Here is an 11280-nt window from a genome sequence, read left to right as displayed (position 1 = left end):
GACGTTATAATAATGATACCTTGACGTTATAATAATGATACCTTGACGTTATAATAATGATACCTTGACGTTATAATAATGATACCTTGACGTTATAATAATGATACCTTTGACATTATAATAATGATACCTTGACATTATAATAAAGATACCTTGACATTATAATAATGATACCTTGACATTATAATAATGATACCTTTGACGTTTATAATAATGATACCTTTGACGTTATAATAATGATACCTTTGACTTTATGAATCATGAATTACCAGTCAGTGAATGGACAGAATTAATATTGTCTTGTGTGAAGTATTAATATTTAGGATAATTGGATTATAAATTTCTAGTTAGTGTTTAAAATGACCATGACATTTTATATTGTAGCATGTATGTATATGTATTATTAATTCACATTTGTATAGAGAAGCTGTATTAACTTACATAGTATCAGTATTTATTAGTTACTTTTTAAAGCTACAATTTATCATACTTTTAGTTTGCAATGCTTCACAAAAGATATGTAGATATATATACTAAATGTATTTTTTAAGGTGATAAAGCCACCTGGTGTTGAAGATCTTCCTCCATTGCCCGAACCAGAAACAACAATATTGCAAAACCATTTAAAACAGGTAATCTAGAAACCTCTATGTATGAACATTTTACATAAAAACAAGAAAAAATATTTTTTTTATGAAAACAATTTTTTTTTTACTGTGGAACCATAGAGCTCACTTTAAGTGATCGTAATGGTGTGAAATTTCTGCATAACAGTACTACTAATGTTTAGTGAGAGGGTTAAAGAATTCTTATATCTCTAAAAAATACTTATTTTTAGTATAAAGATTATGTAAAAGTGTAAATTAATTTAAAATTTCTTCTTAATTGATTTATATAAGAATAACCGTTCTTTGAGTTTGATTAAAATCATTTGACGTTTTGAGAGTGATTATAATTATTCGACGTTTTTGAGCGTAATCAAAATCATTCGATGCTATTCCTTTCCCATTTGATGCTATGTGACCACTTTACAGTTTTTCTGTCACTTTTTCAAGAAATGGTAGTATGTTGAGTGAATGTTTGCCCTTGTAGAAAATCCACCAAAGTCTTGGAAACCAGCAAGAGTTGTATTTTGAGACTTAGTGTTGCTGATCTCAAAGTTAGTGACCTAAACCATTGTTTTTCAACCATTGGTCTGTTGTATCCACCATGCTGGTCTGTGGGATTTCACAAAAACAAACAATTGAAAACTGATAGAATATTCAAATGTAAGTTTTAATGGTTTTTCATTGAACTCGCATTTTGGTGGTGACAATTTAAGGGGGCAGCAAGCTGGTCCCTGGTATTGAAAAGCTGATGAAAAATGCTCACCTAGGTCATTCGAGCACTTGCTGGTACTTGCTTCAACCAAACAACTTTGTATCTTGACATTGTTTTAAGTTATCATACTTCACAGTTCTCTGTGAGCTGTTAAAACATGTCACATCTGTGTGACCTTTTAATGTGATTAAGAGTTCCTGTAGGATATATTTGACATGTACATTTCTGTTTTTAAATTGTAGGTTAAAGGAAAATATTATTTTATATATCAAATATTACGGTTATATCTTTACCTGTATTTTCAAACAACTTCCAGCCACACTGAAACTAAAAAAGTTCTAAAATTAAATTAGTTTTAAATCAAGTACATTTTTCTCTGTTTAAACGTTCTCTTAAACAACTGTTTTTTGTTTTGTTTTTGTTTAGGCTTTAGCCTCCATGAGTATGAGCCCACAGCCAATTAAAAACTTGGACAAGATCCAGTCATGTATGGTAAACCGTATAAGTTCACCAGAGCCACCAGCACCTGTTTCTTCTACAGGTTTCAATCCCTTAATATATGGAAATGATGTTGATTCAGTAGATGTGGCTACTCGTGTGGCCATGGTACGTTTTTTCAACTCGCCTAACCTGCTTGCTAATTTCATGGAACATACACGCACATTACGTCTCTATCCACGACCTGTTGTAGCCTTTCAGGTCAAGAGTTTCCTGCAGTCTCGGCCCAAAGTAACCCCTTTTCTAAAGCGTTTTGTACGCACCCAGGTGTGTGACATTTGTTTTATAAAATATGTTGTTAAAATGTACAATGTATTTTAACGGTAGAGTAAGATAACCTGTCTAAACATAATAATGCATAATACCCTTTCTTTTTTGTTGTAGAGTTTAACATTATGTATTTTCATGAGTGTTATATTATTATGCTTAAAGGATATAGGACCCCTTGAATGAAATTTTTACTGTAAAACAGCTAATCTGTTTATTTTGTTTTAGATATCACTATTAAAGGCTCTAGTTAGAAGATTAATATTTGAGAAAAGTTGATAGTAGAAAACCAGTATAAGGTAAAATTATCATTGTTTGCTAACCATCATTATAGTAAAAAAAACCTTCAAACCTTTTGAAGTAATTTCCTGGTAACACAAGATCTTTATCAGGTAATTCTTCTCTATAATATGTACTTTGTAGGAACGAAATGTTTTTAATTACTAAATACAGGGTAACTTTAGATTACTAAATATTAGAAGAAATGTCGGAAAAACAGATTAAGCACAAATATAAAATTATCAACATCATTTATTAAAATTCTGTTTCCTATAAAGTACTAGGCTATTTAAATTCTTTATTTTAAAAAGATAAAACTTCAATCTGTTTTTGAATTGTTTTATTTCAGTGGTTTCAAAGTGTTGCTTAGTTAAGAGATAAGAGTTTTGTAAGATATTACGACACTTCTTTTGGTTTAAAATAGAAATTGTTCTATTTGCTGACAAAATTCCTTCAGTTGTCGATGTGTCAATATTATGGCTTTCTCTAGGCTCTACCAAAGAAAAAGTGGAAACAGGATAAACAAGTTTTGTGTATTAATATTTTTTTATTCAGTACTTTTATGTAAAGTTTTGTATATCCATACACTCTAAGTCCACATATAAAACAAAGGTATAAAATCTAGGTAAATTTTATCAGTTTATTTAGGATAAGAATACAAAACCTTACAACGTTTCTTAAATTAACTTTTTCAACTAATGTATTTAACATGAATCAGTTGATATGGTGTGTTCTTAAACACTACAGTGTGAAGAAGTTGGAGAAGAGTCCAACTTTCATGACAAATGAGTCATAGCTTTTATGGTTTTAGTTTTGAAAGAAATATGTTGATCTTATTCTTGTTTTAAATTTTTTGATATTCTGATCTTAAAACGTTATGTTTCACAATGTTTGTCAGCGAAACTTTTACAACTACATTGATTTCAAATATTACATTGTAATTCTCTGTTAGTATCAGGTGATGTATAGCATTATGCCAAAAAAGGACATTTTTGGTTCAACGGAGATCAACCACAGATGAATTTTGTGACCATATATTCGTTATTCATTGGAGATAATATTAGCATTCTCAGCAACTTTAAACTGGTTAATGTTGCTTCCTACTGGTTAGCATCTGATGCAAATATCTGTAATAGCTTAACCCAAGAATACAATATAAAAACAGTCACAATACTACGAAGTCTTGTAGGATAAAAAAATATGTAAGCCATAAAATCAAATAATCAAAGTGTCTTCGGGATTTCTGTCTTGTAATAAGAAAGACAGTACCCTGATTTATAATTCAAGGCTGTTTGAAGGTGATTTTGATTATTTACTTACATTAAAGTTCAAATTTTCATTTTCAAATTAATCGACACAATTTTATATTTAATAGAAGAAAATTCTGTTTTAGACTAAATTTTGTGACTGATATTTTGTCATAACGTTATACAATGTTTTTAATATCTTCAAAAGTTCTACCACAGTGTGTTATTGTAATGTCAAAATAGTTTATTGTTATTCGTGTCAGGTATGCATATTTCTGCTAGTAATGTTTATTTTTGTTTTAATAGGCTGTTGAGTTTCTAGCGGAGTGGTCCTTATGTCCTACCAATGTGGCCTTCCTTAGAGTTCACACAGGTAAGATTTGTACAGGTGAGGGTCATAGGTAATGTTCATACAGGTACAATTCACATAGGTGAGGTTCACTGGTAAGGTTTTAGTGTAGAAAGTTATCATTTGACCTTCACTACTTAATAAGAATGATCTTTAATATGTACACAGTAGTATTTGCTCATTGTTTTAAAAGATAAGAAAGGTTTATTTAACATAAGAAGTAATTGTTCTCACAAAAGAGTGGAATACTAAACAGGAATAACCAGAAAATACTTTTAAATCAAGTGAAGTTTGTATATAGTAACCTGAAGAGGACTGTCTGTAAAATATATACATAAAATAGAGCAGATTCAGAACAAGATTGATATGTCGATTAAACAATACCATGAAAATGAACAAACGCAGAATGAAAAAGCAGAACTTAATATCAAGTCTCGGCTTTAACTTTCTTCAGAAAAAAGTTAGTCAAACACTGGTAGAATGTGTTATTTAATACTTAAGCCATAAACAACACACTGAATGTTCAGAATCAGTTAATTACATAATCTTTGCACATCCCACGAAATAGCAATAAGTCCAAAAAAAAAAGCTTATGACATTTGAGATCTTATAGCTCAAGTGGTTAACAAGCCTTCTAAAAAATTCAAAATCACACAGGACTACATATCCCTTGGTGTTTCTTATTCAGTTTAAAAATCGATACCAAAAGCATGTCCCATTAACTTGCAATAAATGGATTCTTGGCGTAATTTAAAAATTACTTAATGTTGCTCATTCTCCCTGTACAAAGAAATCAGTGAAAACCATTGAAATCTGTGAAATTAACAGTTTAAACAGTATACTTCATTAAAGCACCTTTTAGTCAGAGAATATTCTGAAGGTGTGAAAATAGTCTTGGTAGTTTCCAACTGAAGATTCTACTTATAAGTGACTGTTTTAATCATCTAAGCTCCCGAGTCTGTGAATTCAGAGGTAGTTAAACCTTTCACTATTAACTGACCAGTAACTTAGTTAGTCTTAGTTTTTACCTAGTCTGAAATACGCGTAATTGTATAGGATGGTGTACTACTCAGAAAATTTGTATGGTTAAAGCTCAAGTCCTCCAAGTAGTTTATAACTTGGCCCATTAGTTTAATTTACTGTATTTACATAAATATGGAAGTTTTGTAAGTTGTTAATCTACATATTTTGTTACGTTTTATTTCAGGTGTATTTGATCCAACCATAGTTGGGGATAAACCTAAGTGGTACAGCAATAATTTGGAACCGCTACATTTCAAAATTTGGAAAGATGGGAGCTCTTTGGGCAATGCTTTAACAGCAGGAATGTATGGTGAAGAAATAAGCTCGGGTGAGAAGTAAACTGAATCTCTTTTCTTGTTTAGAGCTGTGTTGTTAGTTTTGTTCAGTCATGTAAAGCAAGGTAGTTGCCAATTGTTTTGGTGTCATCTGATGTCCATGAAAGTTAGCATTGAATGTTATTTGTTGAACTGAATGAAACAGTTATCAGACTTACTTTACAATAGCTATCAGATGTAATTTGCAATAGTTATCAAACTTAGTTTGGAACAGTTATCAGACTCACTTTGGAACAGTTATCGGATTCACTTTGGAACAGTTATCAGACTCACTTTGGAATACTTATCAGACTCACTTTGGAATACAGGTAGTTACTGTATTATATAAATGTTTAGCTCTTGTGTTAAATGTTATAATCTCATTAAACCTCCAAATACTTAACTCTTTGTCTATTCTAGATGAAAGTGGAAGTGACAGCGAGGGAGCAGGTAGTACAAGTTCTTCGTATTCTTCGCTCAGTGACTTTGTGTGTGATATGGTGAACAGTGACATAGCAGGAGAGGTGATAGGTTAGTCCTTAAAGGCTTTGACTTCTTTAATTCCTCCCTTTTTTTTCTTATTTTATAATACGAAAATAATTTTTTGTTGCCAAGAGTCCTCAATATCTAGGGGTAATGAGAAAAAAGAGTTTCGTCAGGGTATAGAAGTTTGGATACTTACTTTTTAATTAAATTAAATTTATTAATCATTCATAAAGACAGTAATTTTTTATGTTTTGCTGTTGAAATCATAGATTAGTCAAATATTTCAAGAACCTATTTGTGAATAGATTATTAATTAAAATAAAAATGATTTATATATATTTTTAATTTTCAGGTCACAGCTCTGATGATGCTGGTTTTACACAAGTTCTTTTTGATCATCGTTCAGTTTTTCATCCTCCCAGTACTTTACAGGTGCCTGGTGTTGGAGGACTAACTGGTAGTATCTCAGCATTCTCTCTTCCTGGATCTCCGTCAACTTCATCGTCCCAGTCCTCAATGTCTAGGTATTATTTTGGATTGACTGAGAAATTATACCTCTGAATACATTTGTAAGAGTTTTTTAATTATTATTATTAAAGAAAGAAGAATGTTTTGTGAGAAAAAAAAACTCCTTAAAATTTCCTGTTGTATCTGTCTAAATCTATTATTTGTGGTCTTTATAAGAGTTACTGTAACTGAAGACTTTCAGACACGGAACGTGGAATTGTTTACATATTTTTGTTATATTTTGTATATGGTAAACAAAATTGTAAATGCTATCTTTAATTTGTGTATAAGTTGTTTCACTTGGTTCAAACTTTTGTTTTAAAGAGTAAATGTTTTATAGCAGCAGCCCGTCGTTTAACTGTGATCCTGAAGGTGATTTGGCTAAAGTTGCTGGATCGGCTGAAACGGCAGGCTTCCAGCCTATACCTTACAGGTCAGAATCACAGGTAAGAGCATTAACTTAAATAATTAAATAACTTAAATGTGATCATGTCTCGAGAATAAGCTGACCCCATGCTATACAATTTTAAGTATGTAAATTTACAGAAATGAACTAAATAAAAGTATAAACTTAATTTAAAAAATGGACAGTCTTATAATAATTTCAGATTTTTGTGTAAAAATGGACAGTCTTATATTAATTTCAGATTTTTGTGTAAAAATGGACAGTCTTATAATAATTTCAGATTTTTGTGTAAAAATGGACAGTCTTATAATGATTTCAGATTTTTGTGTAAAAATGGACAGTCTTATAATGATTTCAGATGTTTGTGTAAAAATGGACAGTCTTATAATAATTTCAGATGTTTGTGTAAAAATGAAAGATTGCTTGTTTTCCTTGAAGTTTTCGGTAAGTAAAATTATATAATTATACAGTATACAAACGTAGTTTAACCGAATGGGGTTGGTCCACTGGACAAACCCCGTATTGGAGAAGTAATATTGAATGTACATCGTGTATCTACATGAAATCTGGCAGGTGTATAATGAAATTTTCAAGTCTGTTGTACAAAAAAAAAATTGTGTTACAAAAGTATTTGAACTCAAGATATTTCTCTGAATTTATGATGTCAGTCTGCAGACTCTGACGAGTCAGAGTGCCAGGTGATGTTGAAGGTGAAGAATAAAAATATTTTTGTCAATCATACAGTTTACTGCGTTTCTATAACCTCTAGAGCGTCCGAAATGCATATCTACAGTTTTTTTCTGTACGTTGTAACTGGTGATCACTTTACCATAAACTGTCATTAAATAAACAATGTAGGGTTAAATGATTAATTACTAATTCTGACATAAACTACATAATACTGTATTGGATGTCACTCTATAAAAGGTTGTGGCTTGCACACTTTGACCTCACCTATGCATATATGATCAGAAAATGTTATTTTGTATTTTTTGTAAAATAACATTTAAATATGTTTTCCAATATCTAGTATTATAATTTGTTATTAATTGATTCAAATGTTTTACAACCTTATTATGACAAATAAGCTAACGTACTTAAACATTTTGGATATATTTATATGTATGTGTGTGTGTTTGTACATGTGTATGTCAATCAAAAATTTTTCCTTATTACAGATCTCACAAAAAGTAAATTTTATTGTTTTATGAACATTCACAGATTGAAGCAGATGTATTTAGCAGTCAAGATACTAGTATTTCTACTCTAACACCTTCTACGGTTAGATCAGGTCTCTCTCCCCAACCGTTGCTTCCAGGCCGAAGTCCTGCAGACAGCACCAGTAGTGACGTCGTCACTACACCAGACCGTGATGTGGGAGGTATTCCTTTAAACAGAGTACATTCTGGTGGTTCACCACTTACTACAGAAATATCACATGATAAGAGTTCAAGTGGAATTCCTGCAATGACTCCTGGTCGAACCATGAGTATTAGCAGCGTGCTTAGTCGAGCTGGTAGCATTGGTGGTTCAACGTTAATTACTTCCCAAAGTAGCCAAGCTTCCTTTCTTGAAGCGATGGCTAAAGATGTAAAAGATGTTGCCAAAGAAGCACGAAAAGCAGCAATGGAAGCGAGTAAAACAGCTTTAGAGGCAACAAAACCAGCCAGAGAAGCAAGCAAAAAGAAGTTATTAAAGGTAAACTATGCTCTACTTGTATTTTTGGTCAACATACAAATGTAAAAGTAATTGTTATAATTAATGACAAGTGATCGATTTTAATGTTTCATATATTGTTGGTCTAGTGGTTGAGGTACTTGACTCATAATCCGTGGGTGGCTATATCATAACCTAGCACAAAACATGCTCACTGTTTCAACCATGAGGTCATCATCATGTTATTGTCAATCCCACTGTTCATTGGTAAGGAGTAGCCAAAGAGTTGGTGGTGGGTGCTGACTTCTGCTTATGTTTCCTGTATTCGGTAGCTCAAAATGGTGGCAAATAACCTTACTATCTTTGCCATAAACAAATATTGTGTGATGCTCGGTAGCTCAAAATGGTGGCAAATAACCTTATTATCTTTGCCATAAACAAATATTGTGTGATGCTCGGTAGCTCAAAATGGTGGCAAATAACCTTATTATCTTTGCCATAAACAAATATTGTGTGAATATTACATTTCATTATATATTTAACTTATAATAAAAGTAGTCTGTGGGGAGAACTCCTAAGTAATATTTTATTTAATTACCAATTATCTATGTCTATTTAAAGCTTAAACTTAATACAGGTTAGTTATATGGATCATTATAAAAAATACTTCAAAGATTTAATAAAAAGTTACCTTTTTAGTTTTATAAACGTACTTTTTCATCTTTGATCACTAGTAAATCTGTTCTGACTGTGGCGAAAACTTTACTTGTGTTCAGTGTTCTAGATACATGTGTATTCTTTGGGTATATATTACAATGTGTCAAAATTGAAAAAAAAATGTTTGTTTTTTGCTATGTTCAAAAATATTTAATCAAACTTTAAAAGAATATTAGAACTTTATATTCACATCTGTGTTTTATATAGATAACTAATGTGTCAAAAAGACTTCACTTTTCATTTTTTGGCCTTTATTATTTATAAAGCGTGCTAATGTAATCAAGTTTTTTTTTGTTTTTGTTTTATAAAATCAGATGGATATTTAAGGTGTTTCATTGGTTTTCCCTTGTGTGCTACTAGAACTTGCAGGCATTAGGAGAGCCAATAAGACAACAAAGAAATATAGAATCTCATGATTTAAAAGATGCAGGAACTGTTTCAACATCAGGATCTTTGATATCCACAGTCAGTAATGAATTGAATGGAATTGCTTCTCAGACCACAAGTATGATATCTGGATGGCTAGGTAAGTATCATGATAAACCTTGTAACTGCAGTAGGGATGTAATTTAAACTGTTTTCTAGAGTCAGTCCATTGGGCCGAGTCCATATTTGAGAAATTTACTTGATGTATTGTCACAAAATTTAAGTAAGCTTTTAGTATAAACATTGCAAGTATGTTGTACACAAAAAATCAGAATATATATATATTAATATAATAGTACTGTCTGTTGTATGTCCATGTAACTACTATTCAGGGTGTGGATGGATCTTCACCAAAATTGGTATGAAGGTTCATTGGGTCCAAGGTGAAGTAAAAACAAATTTTCAGTTTTCTATTTTGCATTTTTTACCACTACCTCACCTCCAGTTGGTGGATCTTCACCAAATTTGGCATGAAGGTTTGTTGGGTCCAAGGGGAGATACTTGTAAACTTGTGGTTTCACATTTGTTTTTTGCAGTTTTTATGGGCATTTTGCATTTTTTTGCAATTAAATATAAGAAAAGCAATAGTTCATGTCCTAAGATAACCTTTCATTAATCATGAAATTACATAACTTCCATCCAGGGGATGGGTACTCCAGCTAGTTTTTAATGAAGTATTTATACTGAAGATTTGTTTTTGAAGTTACTTTAGTCAGTCAGACTCTGACTAGTGTGAGTGCAAAGTGATTTCATGTTAGCATAAAAATACTTTTTTTTTTTCAATCTCACAGTTTTCAGATTCCAATTGCATCACATCTAGAACCTCCTAAATGAATATAAAAAAAATTTAAATTAAAACTTAGTATTTTATTTCTTATTTTCACAACTATAACACTATGGGCTTAACCTGTTTAACAGACCTTGCAAACACCACAAAACAAATATGAAATAAATCTACGTTACCCCTTTTTCTTTCTAAAATGACTGCAGGTCTTTATGCAAAATTACAATAATTTATCTTAAGTAGCCTCAGGCTTATAACAGTTTTTATTTAATTTTATTGTTCTATTACTCGTTAACCCTCTTTCTGCAGTCATCTTTTTCTGCACATCACGATATTTTAGTGAGTTACATTCAAAATTTAGTTAAAATACTTTCTTTTCATGATATATCAATAAATATAGCATAAAAAATGTAGTTGATAATCTATATCTTATTAGTATGTAAGTTTTAAGTTCTTTACTTTATAAGGCATTAAAAAAAACTGATTTTCCCTTAGTATGAGAATTATGACATTTTCCCTCTGGGAATCCCCTCTTCTCTAATTTATTTACCACCTCTCCAAGAAGTATGAAGTTTAATATAAAATAAACACATTATAATATTGTCATTACCCAGGCAAAGCATAATCTTTATAGCCTTCAATATTATTTGGTTACAGATCCATCAAATCAGACCCCTCTTACCATGCCCATCCTATCTTTCAGAAATTGCCAATAGTTCTCTCTGACTTTCAGTATTATATTACTTATAACCAGTAGAAATCAAGGCTTTACTCTGTTAAATGATGTATTATGTTGTTTTCTGTAGAGAGAATTGTCAATTTTCCTTTCAGTTCAAGCTTTATTCCCACAAGAAACACATTGACGAACTTAGATGAATTTTTAACAGCTCTTGTCACATAATTAGAGAGCTAGAAAAATTGTGATAGTCGTGGGTCATTGTCTGTTTTTTTCGTGTTATTATTCTGTGTTCTTTGGTGTATTATTTAATTAAATAAAAAAA

General features: G+C 31.1%; 1 pseudogene; it reads left to right on the top strand.

Moving 5' to 3' along the window:
* The window catches only part of LOC106466965, a 79191-nt pseudogene that overhangs the window by 28941 nt on the left and 38970 nt on the right, over positions 1 to 11280 (top strand).

Source organism: Limulus polyphemus, unplaced genomic scaffold, assembly GCF_000517525.1.
Source record: "Limulus polyphemus unplaced genomic scaffold, Limulus_polyphemus-2.1.2 Scaffold2441, whole genome shotgun sequence".
NCBI classification, from domain to species: domain Eukaryota; kingdom Metazoa; phylum Arthropoda; class Merostomata; order Xiphosura; family Limulidae; genus Limulus; species Limulus polyphemus.
This window is presented reverse-complemented; position numbering and strand designations above follow the sequence as displayed.